Consider the following 13005-nt stretch of genomic DNA (forward strand, 5'->3'; position numbering starts at 1 on the left):
ACAGGTAATGTGGCTGAAAATTGGAGGAGATTCAAACAACGTGTGGGGTTGTATTTATCAACAATCGGAGCTGACGAGAAAAGTAATAAGAAGAAATTGTCACTGTTCTTACATGTCGTGGGTGATGAAGCGCTGGAGGTGTATAATAACTTCACATTCGCTGCTAATGGAGACAAAATGAAGCTAGATAAAATAATGGAACAGTTTGAGGCCTACTGCATACCTAAACATAACGTGACGTTTGAGAGGCACAGATTTTTCACGTGTACAGAAAACGGGTGAGACTATTGATCAGTAGGTGACTGAACTGAGAAACAGAAGCAAATCGTGTGAATTTGGGGGACTGACAGACTCGCTGATAAAAGACAGACTGGTATGTGGTACTCCAGATAATGGTCTAAGGGAAAGACTGCTAAGAGAGCAAGATCTAGACCTGGGAAAAGCCATAGCACTGTGTAGGGCTACAGAGACTGTGAAGTTGCAGGCAAAGGAGCTGTTCAGTGACAATAGTGGCAACGTGGATGCAGTGAGAAAGAACGGATACAAACCGTTTAACAAAAAGAGCGCCAATGTGAAAAAAGAGGCGTGGCCAACGAACGAAAATGAAAGGGACAATCGAAAGTCATGTAGTCGATGCGGTACACAGCATCCACCAAGAAAGTGTCCAGCATATGGTAAAACATGCAATAGTTGCAACAAAAACAACCATTATGCCCGTTGCTGCAAGAACCAAGTGCAACAAAGCAAGGTCCATGCAGTAGATGAAAGCGACATAGAGGAGTTCTATGTAGATGTTGTGTCTGAAAACAAAAAAGAAGAAAGAGACTGGATGTTGACACTAAAAGTGAATGACATACACATTCCATTTAAATTGGATACTGGAGCACAAGTTAATGTGATATCAGAGACTGATTTTAAGAAAATTAGACCCAGACCAAAGATACATGGAATCAAAGTGAAAGTGACAGGATACACAGGTACTGATAGACCAGTGAAAGGAAGATGCATTGTCAAAGTAACACACAAGGACAGAGAGCACACGCTAGCATTAATGGTGGTGCCAAAGGATGTGCAAGCCATACTAGGTTTAAAAGCCTGTGAGAGACTGAACCTGGTAAAGAGAGTCCTCGTTGTGGAAAGCGAAGGAGAGACAGTCTATGATAAACTGAATGTTGCGTACACACCGGGTAAGCTGATGTATACAGCAGACACGTTGTCCAGAGCTGTTGACCCAGGAGAGCCTGCAAACACAGTGAAAAGACTGATGTACAAGGCAAAAGACAGTGGAACTGACTTCTACCAGAGCATGCTTGTATACCGCACAATGCCGCTCGAGTGTGGTATGTCACCAGCCCAACTCCTTATGGGACGTATGCTAAGGTCAAACCTACCCATCCCGGAGAACCTCCTGAAAACAAAAGAGGGGGAGAAAGTGAGGAAGTTCAAAGAACAACAGAAAGAAAAGCAAAAGTACTACTATGACAGAGGAACACAAAACCTACCTGAACTCCACACTGGTGACCAAGTAAGGTTCAAAGACAAAACAAACACATGGACTCAGAAGGGAACTGTCCTGAGTGAAGTTCAACCAAGATCATACACCATTCAGACAGATGAGGGTGCTGTTCTGCGAAGAAATCGTCGAGATCTTCTCATGGGACCAGCCACAGCAAGTCAAAAGACTGATACTGTTCAACAACCTGATCACACAGCAGGTCAAGAGACTGATACTGTTGAACAACCTGATCACACAGCTGAGAAACCATCATCGGAGGCAACAACTCAGATTCAAGGACAATCAATCAGAAAATCCTCAAGACATGTGAAGCCTCCTGAGAGACTCATTGAGCAAATTTAAGGACTATTGTTAGAGAAGGAAGTAATGTTATCTTATTCTTTCTTCAAGTTCTAGTGCATTTACATATTTCATGTGAACACACAAAGCAAGGTTAAAAAACCTTGATCATGATAATGTTAATGTAAGTTCATTAAGTGTTACAGTTAAAATGCAGATTAATACAAAGAAAACATGTTGTTAGTTAAAAGTAAAATACTTTTGTTTTAAGAAAGGGAGATGTAATGATATCAGCAAATAGTGATGTTATTTGCCTGTTTGGTTATCATGCCTTACCAGCATAGTTGCATGTATTGATTACTTATGCCTGACCAGCAGAGGTCATGTGAGAGACAAGCAGTTGAGTTTAGTTTCAGTTTTGTTCTAGATGCATCACTAGCTTGATGTCTCCTGTAAATGCTGTATAAAGAGTTGAACAGACTTTAGATTAAAAGACATTCTCTTTCATAAATGTCTCGCCATTGAACCCACAAAGAAATCAATACAGGAGGCACATCAGGCAAGACCATGGCTGCATACAGTAAGGGCTATTCAACTATGGGAGGCACATGAGGCAAGACCATGGCTGTATATTTACTCAGATGCCGTCCTTTTTCTTGCAGGCCAAGCTATCTCATAATAGGAGACAGCAGCAATGGGCGGGTGGAGGGCGGCCTCAGCTGCAACCCCTCAGCGATCTTGAGGTGCGCGTCCACAGGATTGTGGCAAGCCGGGTGATCAGTCCCGTCGCCACTGGAGATGCCAACCCCGTTCTGGACAGCAATGGTAAGGTCATCACCTTTTTGTCCTCTCTCCTTCCACTTGTCCCTCACAACACCAGCCTTTGACACTTTCAATCCAACTTACTAAATCGCTGCACTCATTCCTCCCTTGCTGCCGCCCTGTCCTCACGCTAAAGCCACTCTTGTACCTCCCTGCTTTCAGATGGTGATTCACCAGCTGAGGAGATGGGCCCTCAAGCTGCCAGTGGGAGTGAAGCTGCAGGCGAGGAGGAAGAGGAAGCTGGAGCATCAGCACCACTCTCTCCCGAGGAAGCCCATGCCCACACTGGAAACACGCCTTCCCTGGAGGGGAGCAGGGGGGAAGGGTCTGATGAGGGTGAAGCTCCAGGACCCAGCGGGCTGCAGCAATGCGGTGGGGGTAGGGAAGCTCGGGGGCCTTCTCCCCGGAGGGAGAGTATGCCAGTGAGTCCTGCTGCACTGGACGCAGAGGAGGAGCGGCTCATTGCTGAAATGAACACCCAGGCGGTGGACATGCACACTGAGCTCATGGGTGCAGTGGGAAGGGTGCCCGAATGCATTGAATCAATGGCAAGGAGTGTGGAGCACCTCGCTGTAGCACAGGCGGATGCCACGCAAATGCTTAGTGCTGCAATTCAGTCACTGGCTGCCATGGCCCCGTCTCTGACTGTTCTCATGCAGACTCAGATTGAGGCCACGCGAGCACTGACTGCTGCCATCCTCGCTGGTTCGGACACATTTCCCCGGGGCTCTCACCGCGCCGCAGCAGCCCAGCAATCTGTGCTCCAGCAGATTGCTCCGGATGCTGAAGTGATGCCCCGTGGGAGTGCCAGTGTGTCGGTCGAGCAGGGAGTTGCTGTCCTCTCTCAAGATGACAGCATTCCTGCTGCCACCACTGTCACTGCTCCACTGCACTTGCCACCGCCTGTAGCACAGACTGCTGCCGCCCACGCAGAGTTGGTGCAGTTTGCAGCCGGGCCCTCCAGGCCCAGAGCTGGTCGAGGCCGTCCTTCAAGGGCATCTGCAGTCTCAGGTTGTGCCAATCAGCAGCCTTCCCCCAGCCTTGCTGCAGCCACTGGGGTCCCATTACGGAGGAGCAGTAGGGTGGGAAGGGGGGAAGTGCGCAAGGAAAGGAGATCACCCTCGAAGGGCAAAAAGTAGATGGTGTGACAAAATATTGTTCATTTTTTTATTAAAGGCAGAAAGAGGTTCGTGGTCAAATTTTGTTCAGTGTTTTGGACATTATCTCCAGGTTGTGAGAACCAGTTATGTTAATGACTGTTGTTTTGTGTTTCTTTCTATTAGTTTGTCATGCGGAAATGACACACACAGAGTTTATAAAATAAATACGTTTTTGTATTCAAAATGTACATATTTGGTCTTTGCAATCATTGTTGCCTTGGCCAGCTTAGGGGTTGCGGGTTGGTTTCATTCATGTTGTTCTCAATGGCAGAAGCCATTTCCTCAGCAGGGGCCTAGAAGCGGCTTGCTATCAGCCGTTGACGGACGGCCCTTCCACTTTGTACATTGTGTGTCTCCCTCCCGCCTTGGTGCTGCTGATGATCATCCTCCTCATCTTCCTCCTCCTCCTCTGGTGGTGCTCCAAGGCCTGGTGGCATTGGCTGGGTCCTGAGGATTGCCAGGTTATGCAGCATGCAGCACACAACAACGAAGTGGGAGACTCGCTCAGGCGAGTACTGCAGGGCTCCTCCAGAATGGTCCAGACAGCGGAACCATTGCTTGAGCACGCCGATTGTGTGCTCAACGATGTTCCTGGTAGCTTGATGGCTCTCGTTGTACCGCAGCTCAGCAGGGGTGCTGGGCGTACGGAGCGGTGTCATCAGCCAGGTGCACAGTAGATATCCCTTGTCCCCGAGAAGCCAACCTCCTGGGTGATGTGGTGCCTGGGAAAGTTAGTCATAGAGTCATAGAGTCATAGAGTTTTACAGCACAGAAAGAGGCCCTTCGGCCCATCGTGTCTGCGCCGCCCATCCATCCCTGTCCAGTCTAATCCCATTTTCCAGCATTTGGTCCATAGCCTTGTATGCAATGGCATTTCAAGTGCTCATCCAAATGCTTCTTGAATGTTGTGAGGGTTCCTGCCTCTACCACCCTTTCAGGCATTGAGTTCCACATTCCAACCACCCTCTGGGTGAAAAAGTTCCTCCTCAAATCCCCTCTAAATCTCCTGCCCCTTACCCTGAATCTATGCCCCCTTGTTATTGACCCCCCTACTAAGGGGAAAAGTTCCTCTTTGTCTACCCTATCTATGCCCCTCATCATTTTGTACACCTCAATCAGGTCCCCCCTCAGCCTTCTTTGCTCCAAGGAAAACAACCCCAGCCTGTCCAGCCTCTCTTCATAGCTGAGGCGCTCCATCCCAGGTAACATCCTGGTGAATCTTCTCTGCACCCTCTCCAAAGCAATCACATCCTTCCTATAGTGAGGCGACCAGAACTGCACACAGTACTCCAGCTGTGGCCTCACCAGCGTTTTGTACAGCTCCATCATAACCTCCCTGCTCTTATATTCTATGCCTCGGCTAATGAAGGCAAGTATCCCATATGCCTTTTTAACCACCTTATCTACCTGTTCCGCTGCCTTCAGGGATCTATGTACATGTACACCAAGGTCCCTCTGACCCTCTGTACTTCCTAGGGTCCTACCACTCATTGTGTATTCCCTTGCCTTATTTGTCCGTCCAAAATGCATCACCTCGCACTTTTCAGGGTTAAATTCCATTTGCCACTTTTCCGCCCATCTGACCAACCCGTTTATATCGTCCTGTAGCCTGAGGCTTTCCTCCTCACAATTTACCACCCCACCAATTTTTGTGTCATCTGCGAACTTACTGATCATACCTTTTACATTCTCATCCAAATCATTTATGTAGATCACAAACAACAAGGGACCCAGCACCGATCCCTGAGGTACCCCACTGGACACAGGCTTCCAGTCACAAAAGCAACCTTCGACCATCACCCTCTGCCTCCTGCCACTCAGCCAGTTTATGATCCAACGCGCCAAGGCACCCTGGATCCCATGGGCTCTTACCTTCTTGACCAGTCTCCTATGCGGGACTTTGTCAAAAGCTTTACTGAAGTCCATGTAAACCACATCCACAGCATTTCCCTCATCCACCCCCCTAGTCACCCCCTCGAAAAATTCAATCAGATTTGTCAGACATGATTTACCCTTGACAAAGCCATGCTGACTATCCCCGATTAATCCTTGCCTCTCCAAGTGGAGACTAATTTTGTCCCTCAGAATTTTTTCCAATAATTTCCCTACCACAGATGTTAGGCTCACTGGCCTGTAATTCCCTGGTTTATCCCTGCTACCCTTCTTGAATAATGGTACTACGTTAGCTGTTCTCCAGTCCTCTGGTACATCCCCTGTGGCCAGAGAGGTTCTGAAAATTTGTGTCAGAGCCCCTGCAATCTCCTCCTTTGCCTCCCACAGCAGCCTGGGATACATCTCGTCTGGGCCTGGGGATTTATCCACTTTTTGGCCTGCTAAAACCGCTAGCACCTCCTCCCTCTCGATGCTAATATGTTCAAGTATGTCACAGCCCCCTTGCCCGATTTCTATGTCTGCATCGTCTTTCTCCATAGTGAACACAGATGCAAAAAATTCATTTAAAACCCCGCCTACATCATCTGGCTCTACACACAGATTGCCACTTTGGTCCCTAATGGGCCCTACCCTTTCCCTGGTTATCCTCTTGCCCTTAATATACTTATAAAACATCTTAGGATTTTCCTTTATTTTGCTCGCCAGTGTTATTTCATGGCCCCTCCTCGCGCTCCTAATTTCTTTTTTAAGTATGCCCCTGCATTTTTTATACTCCTCTAGGGCTTCTTCCGTCTTTAGTCTTTTGTAACTGCCAAAAGCCCCCCTTTTATTTCTAATGCATTTTTGTATATCCCTTGTCATCCAAGGTTCCCTTTGCTTGTTGGTCCCACCCTTGACCTTTACAGGAACATGTTGGCGTTGTACTCTCTCTATTTCCCTTCTGAAAGTCTCCCACTGTTTTGATGCGGATCTTCCTATAAGTAGCTGCTCCCAGTCCAATTTGGCCAGATCCTGCCTTATCATATTAAAATCGGCCTTCCCCCAATTTAGAACCCTTATTTCCGGGCCGTCTTTGTCTTTTTCCATGACCACCTTAAATCTCACCGAATTGTGGTCACTGTCGCCAAAATGCTCTCCTACTGACACTTCCACCACTTGCCCGGCTACATTCCCCAGAATTAGGTCCAGTACCGCCCCCTCTCTTGTAGGACTTTCTACATGTTGGCTCAAAAAGCTCTCCTGGATGCACTTTAAGAATTCTGCACCCTCTAAGCCTTTCACACTCTGACTATCCCAATTTATATTGGGGAAGTTGAAATCCCCCACTATTATTACCCTATTATTTTCGCACTTTTCTGAGATTTGCCTACATATCTGTTCCTCTATCTCCCCCTGACTGTTTGGGGGCCTATAGTACACTCCCAGCAAAGTGCTTGCCCCCTTTTTGTTTTTAAGTTCTACCCATATGGCCTCATTAGAGGAACCCGCTAATATATCATCCCTCCTTACAGCAGTAATTGACTCCTTAATTAATATTGCAACACCCCCTCCCCTTTTACACCCCCCTCTGTCTCGCCTGAAGATTCTATACCCCGGAATATTGAGCTGCCAGTCCTGACCCTCCCTCAACCATGTCTCCGTGATAGCAACAATATCGTACTCCCATGTGTTCAACAACAACTTCAGTTCATCCACCTTATTTGCAAGACTCCTTGCATTAAAATAAATGCCTTCCAGCCCTGCCATATTCTCTTTTGCCTTCACATATTTGCTTTGCCTTCCCAGCTGACTTGTTTTTCCCTCTGTATTTGGCTGTAAATCACCCCCTACTGTAGCTCCACTCTGTACCCCATCCCCCTGCCAAGTTAGTTTAAACCCCCCCCAGCAGTGCTAGCAAACCTCCCCGCAAGGATATTGGTTCCCCTCTGGTTCAGGTGTAAACCGTCCGACTTGTACAAGCCCCACCTTTCCCAGAAGCAGACCCAGTGATCCAGGAAACTAAAGCCCTCCCCCCTGCACCATCCCTTTAGCCACGCATTCATCTGTTCTATCTTCCTATTCCTATACTTACTAGCACGTGGCACCGGGAGTAATCCAGAGATTACAACCCTTGAGGTCCTGCTCTTTAATCCTTCACCTAGCTCCCTAAATTCTTGCTGCAGGACCTCATCCCTCTTTTTACCTATGTCGTTGGTACCAATGTGGACCACGACCACTGGCTGTTCACCCTCCCCCTCCAGAATGCCCTGCAACCGCTCAGTGACATCCTTGACCCTGGCACCAGGGAGGCAACAAACCATCCTGGATTCACGTCTACGGCCACAGAAACGCCTATCTGTTCCCCTTACTATAGAATCCCCTACCACTATTGCTCTCCCACTCTTTTTCCCCCCTTCCTGGGCAGCAGGAGCACCGCCAGTGCCAGGAAGTTGGCTGCTGCTGCCTTCCCCTGGTGAGTCATCCCCCTCAACAGTATCCAAAGCGGTATACTTGTTTGAAAGGGGGATGTCCGCAGGGGTTCCCTGCACTACCTGCCTGCCTTTGTTGCTCCGCCTGATGGTCACCCCCTGTGCTGCCCTACCCTGAGGCGTGAACAACTCGCTAAACGTGCTATCCACGAGCCTCTCAGCATCGCGTATGCTCCAAAATTCATCCACCCGCAGCTCGAGCGCCACAATGCGGTCTACAAGTAGCTGCAGCTGGATGCATTTCCCGCACACATGGTCGCCAGGGACACTGGCAGCGTCCCTGATTTCCCACATAGAGCAGGAGGAGCAGAACACGGGTCTGAGCTCTCCTGCCATGACTTACTCCTTTAATTAATCTAAAAATTTATTCAATACCCCAGTTACAGGTATACTCTAGGGCGCTTTATTTACCAACTGTCCTCACCACAACAGAGCCCCTAGAAATTTAACACCACAGAATTCAAGCTTGTAATGAAAAGAGAGAAATACTCACCAACCAATCACTTACCTGCTCCCTGGTGACGTCACACCCCGATTACTTTTTACCTCCCTGCAACTACCGAGCTCACAGACTGGAGTTTGGTATGCCTCTCCTGGCCTCGCTGCCGCTTTTATTGCCGCCGCCGCCGAGTCTCCCACAGGTCCCGCCTCTCGCTGCCTGCCGCCGCTGCTCTGAGGCTTCTCCTGGCCTCGCTGCCGCTTTTATTGCCGCCGCCGCCGAGTCTCCCACAGGTCCCGCCTCTCGCTGCCTGCCGCCGCTGCTCTGAGGCCTCTCCTGGCCTCACTGCCGCTTTTATTGCCGCCGCCGCCGAGTCTCCCACAGTAGTCTGGCGCAGGATGAATGCACCATGGCTGCTGCCAGGATAGTGGGCATTGACAGCGAGTATCAGCTGTCTGTGGTCACAGACCAACTGAATGTTTAAGGAATGGAACCCCTTTCGGTTGCGGAAATCCTCGGCATTCTGATGCGGAGCACGCAAAGCCACATGCGTGCAGTCAATGGTGCCCTGCACCATGGGGAAGCCCGCTATCCTAGCAAAGCCCATTGCGCGTTCTTGCTGCTTGTCCGGGGTCATGGGGAAAGAGATGTACTCTCGTCTCCTTTTATAGAGGGCATTTGTGACCTGATGGATGCAGCAATGCACCGTGAACTGGGAGATATTGGCGATGTCCCCAGTAGCTGATTGAAATGAGCCGGTGGCATAAAAGTTGAGAGCCACTGTTATCTTCACTGCCACCGACAGAGACGTCCTGGTCCTCAGTTGAGGCTGCAGATCTGGCTGAAGCAGGTGGCAGAGCTCAGTGACCACCTCCTTGCTGAAGCGCAGCCTTCACAAATACTGCTGCTCAGTCATATTAATGTCGGAGAATTGTTGGCGAAATACCCTGGGAGGGTAAGGTCTCCTCTACAGAGGCCTGTTGGCCCTCCTCCATCTGGCCACGATTGCCACTCTCTCTCTGCGTCTCTGTGGCCTCTGAATCTGATGGCGCAGGACGACACCCCCAATCAGTGCAGCCCCCATAGTATCTTGGCAATCAAAGCAATGAAGGTCAAAAACCAAAGTACCTGCAAAGTTATGGTCAGAAGCCAAAACTACTTCAGACAGCGTTGACTCAATGCAGAAGTCTCTCTTTCTCTCTCTCAAAATCTCTCTCTCTCTCTCAGAACAAGTGGTGCAAAAATGTCTACCACAGAAAAAGCCAGGAAGATGCCCCCTTTAAATAGCACCTCCCCAGCGACTGGGAAGCGTTCCAGTATACCTGTCGTTGGTTGCGCCAGGCGGAAAGGAGGGGGGCGCCACTCAATTTCCGTTCCGGGGCGTCACAAGGGCGTTGCACGCTCGAATGACGTCAAGATCTGTGTGCGCAGGAGATCGGGCGGTATTGTTTAGCGCTGCCGCAAATTGTCCGGTCAATTCCGCGAGAGGTGCCGATATCGCCTCGCCTGGGCGCTAGTTGCTTTGCGCTCCATTAGCGCCCTCTTAAGGTGCTAACGGGAGGCGCAAACCAACTGAATCTTTCCCCCATAGAGTTATACAGCACAGATAGAGGCACTTTGGCCCATCATGTCCGCGCCGGCCTGTGATGAAATATGCCATTCATCAGACTCTGTAGTTAACTGTATATATTGTATTGCCTGCTCCGGTGTTTGTACCTTGTATTGTGTATAGGGCACCGCCCCCTTTGTGTGTCGGCTCCACCCATACCTGGCCCTACTTAAGACAAGTCCAGGCTTGTCTTGCAGTAGAACAGCAGCACGCTAGGTGAAGCTAGGTGCAGACACCGGCATCTTTTCTTTGCTAATAAAAGCCTTGTTTTATTCTGCTAACTTCGAGTCTTGGAGTTATTGAGGCGCATCAATTTTATTAGCAAAGTTTTAACGATGGATCAACTTTTGAAACCGGAACGCTTGGATTTGGACCCGCATGCTTCGGATGCATCAGCACGGTTTGGACACTGGTTCCAGTGCTTGGAATTCTTTATGGCCAACTCCGAAGCCGTCACAGCCTCTACAGCCACCGGAGATGTGAAACTCGGGATCCTGCAGAATCGGGTAAGCCACCGGGTTTTTCCACTCATACAAGACGCCGCCACCTACCTGGATGCCTGCAACATTCTAAAGGCCCACTATCAGCGGCCTACCAACGAGGTGTACGCCAGGCACCTGCTTGCTACCTGCACACAGCGACCCGGAGAGTCGCTAGAGGACTTTCTAGTCACCCTAAAAGTGCTTGGCAAAGACTGCAAATGCAAAGACGTGAAAGCCACGGTATACACAGATGAGCTGATTCGGGATGCCTTTATCGCAGGCCTTAGCTCTAATTACATCCGGCAGAGATTGCTAGAGAAAACGGGCCTAGATCTGACACAGGCTGTGGACACAGTGCGATCGTTGGATGTGGCTCAGAAGAACTCTGACTCCTACTCAGCAGGCCGCGCGGCCCACGCCGCCTCTGTTTCCCCGCCCGGTAGCCCAACACCGTCGGGGCCCCGCTCTCCCCCCAGAAGCCCTACGACCGCCGCGACGCATCGGGGCCCCAAATGCTACTTCTGCGGGCAGCCGAAGCACACCAGGAACCTGTGCCCGGCGAAAGGCACCACCTGCTTTAAGTGCGGTAAGAAGGGGCACTTTGGGAAGGTGTGCAGAGGGAACCCCGCAGGCAAAACCGCCACCACTGCGTGCGCGCCGTGGGAGCGGCCATCTTGGACGCCATCTTGTCCGACCTCGTGGGGTCCACCATCTCGCGAGCAGACAGCGTGGACGCCATCTTACCCGGCCTCGTGTGGCCCACCATCTTGTCCCGATCAGGGCCCTACAGTGGCGTCGATCACAGTGGACCAGTCCAGACTGCACCCACTATCCAAATCGATGGTGGACATTGAGGTAAACGGGTGCAAGGTTAAATGTTTAATTGACAGCGGGAGCACAGAGAGCTTCATTCACCCTGATCTGGTAATGTGATGAAATATTTCCATTCATCACTGCCTGTGACTGAGATCGGTTTCAGTGTCATTTCCCTTCCCCCAGACCTCATTGTATTGTGTACTGGAATGTGCTGTATTGTATACTGGAATGTGCTGGAATGTTCTGTGTGTAGGGCTCCGCCCATACCTGGCCCCGTTTGTAAGCTAGCTTCAGTCTAGCCCCAATCTCCAGAAGGACGACATCTCTCTCGCTTACGTGTTTCGTTCTAAGTTAATAAAAGCCTTGTTTTGTTCTGCTACCTTCGAGTCTTGGAATTATTGAGGCACATCAATTTTATTAACTTATTTTTCAACACTATGGATCAACTCCTGAAACCCGAACGTTTGGATTTGGATCAACATGCTCCGGACGCATCAGCACGCTTCGGACACTGGTTTGAGTGTATGGAATTCTTCCTGGACAATTCCGCAGCCGTCAAAGACGCTACGGACGCTGCAAGGATGAGACTCGGAATTCTGCGGAATTGGGTAAGCCACCGGGTTTACCCCCTCATCCAAGACGCCGAGACGTACCTGGCCGCCTGCGACATCTTAAAGGTGCATTACCAGCAGCCTACGAATGAGGTGTATGCTAGGCACCTGCTCGCCGCCTGCGCACAGCGACCTGGGGAATCGGTGGAGGAGTTCCTAAGCACCCTGAAAATGCTTGGCAAAGACTGCAAGTGCCGAGATGTAAAAGCCGCGGTGTACACGGACGAGCTTGTTCGCGATGCCTTCATCACAGGCCTCAGCTCCACTTACATCCGGCAAAGACTGCTGGAAAAAACGGGGTTGGACCTGAAACAGGCTGCGGACACCGCGCGATCCCTGGATGTGGCCCAGAGAAACTCGGACGCCTACTCTTCAGCCCGCGCCGTCCACGCCGCCACGAGTGCACCGAGGGCGCCGCCATCTTGGAAGGCATCTTCCCCGCCTGACAGCCCGACACCGGCTGGGCCCCGCTCTCCCCCCAGAAGCCCTACGACAGCCGCGACGCGTCAGGGACCCAACTGCTACTTCTGCGGGCAGCCAAAGCACACCAGAAACCTGTGCCCGGCGAAAGGCACCACCTGCTTTAAGTGCGGTAAGAAGGGGCACTTCGGGAAGGTGTGCAGAGGGAACCCCGCCGGAAAACCCGCCACCGCCGCGTGTGCGCCGTGGGAGCGGCCATCTTGGACGCCATCTTGCCCGACCTCGTGGGGTCCGCCATCTTGTGAGCAGACAGTGTGGACGCCATCTTGTATCGATCAGGGCCCTACAGTGGCATCGGTCACAGTGGACCAGACCAGGCCGCACCCGCTATCCAGATCAATGGTGGACATCGAGGTAAACGGGTGCCGGGTTAAATGCTTAATTGACAGTGGAAGCACGGAGAGCTTTATCCACCCAGAACTGGCACAAC

Source organism: Somniosus microcephalus, chromosome 3, assembly GCF_052327205.1.
Source record: "Somniosus microcephalus isolate GS21.2 chromosome 3, FLI_Smic_1.0, whole genome shotgun sequence".
NCBI lineage: Eukaryota > Metazoa > Chordata > Chondrichthyes > Squaliformes > Somniosidae > Somniosus > Somniosus microcephalus.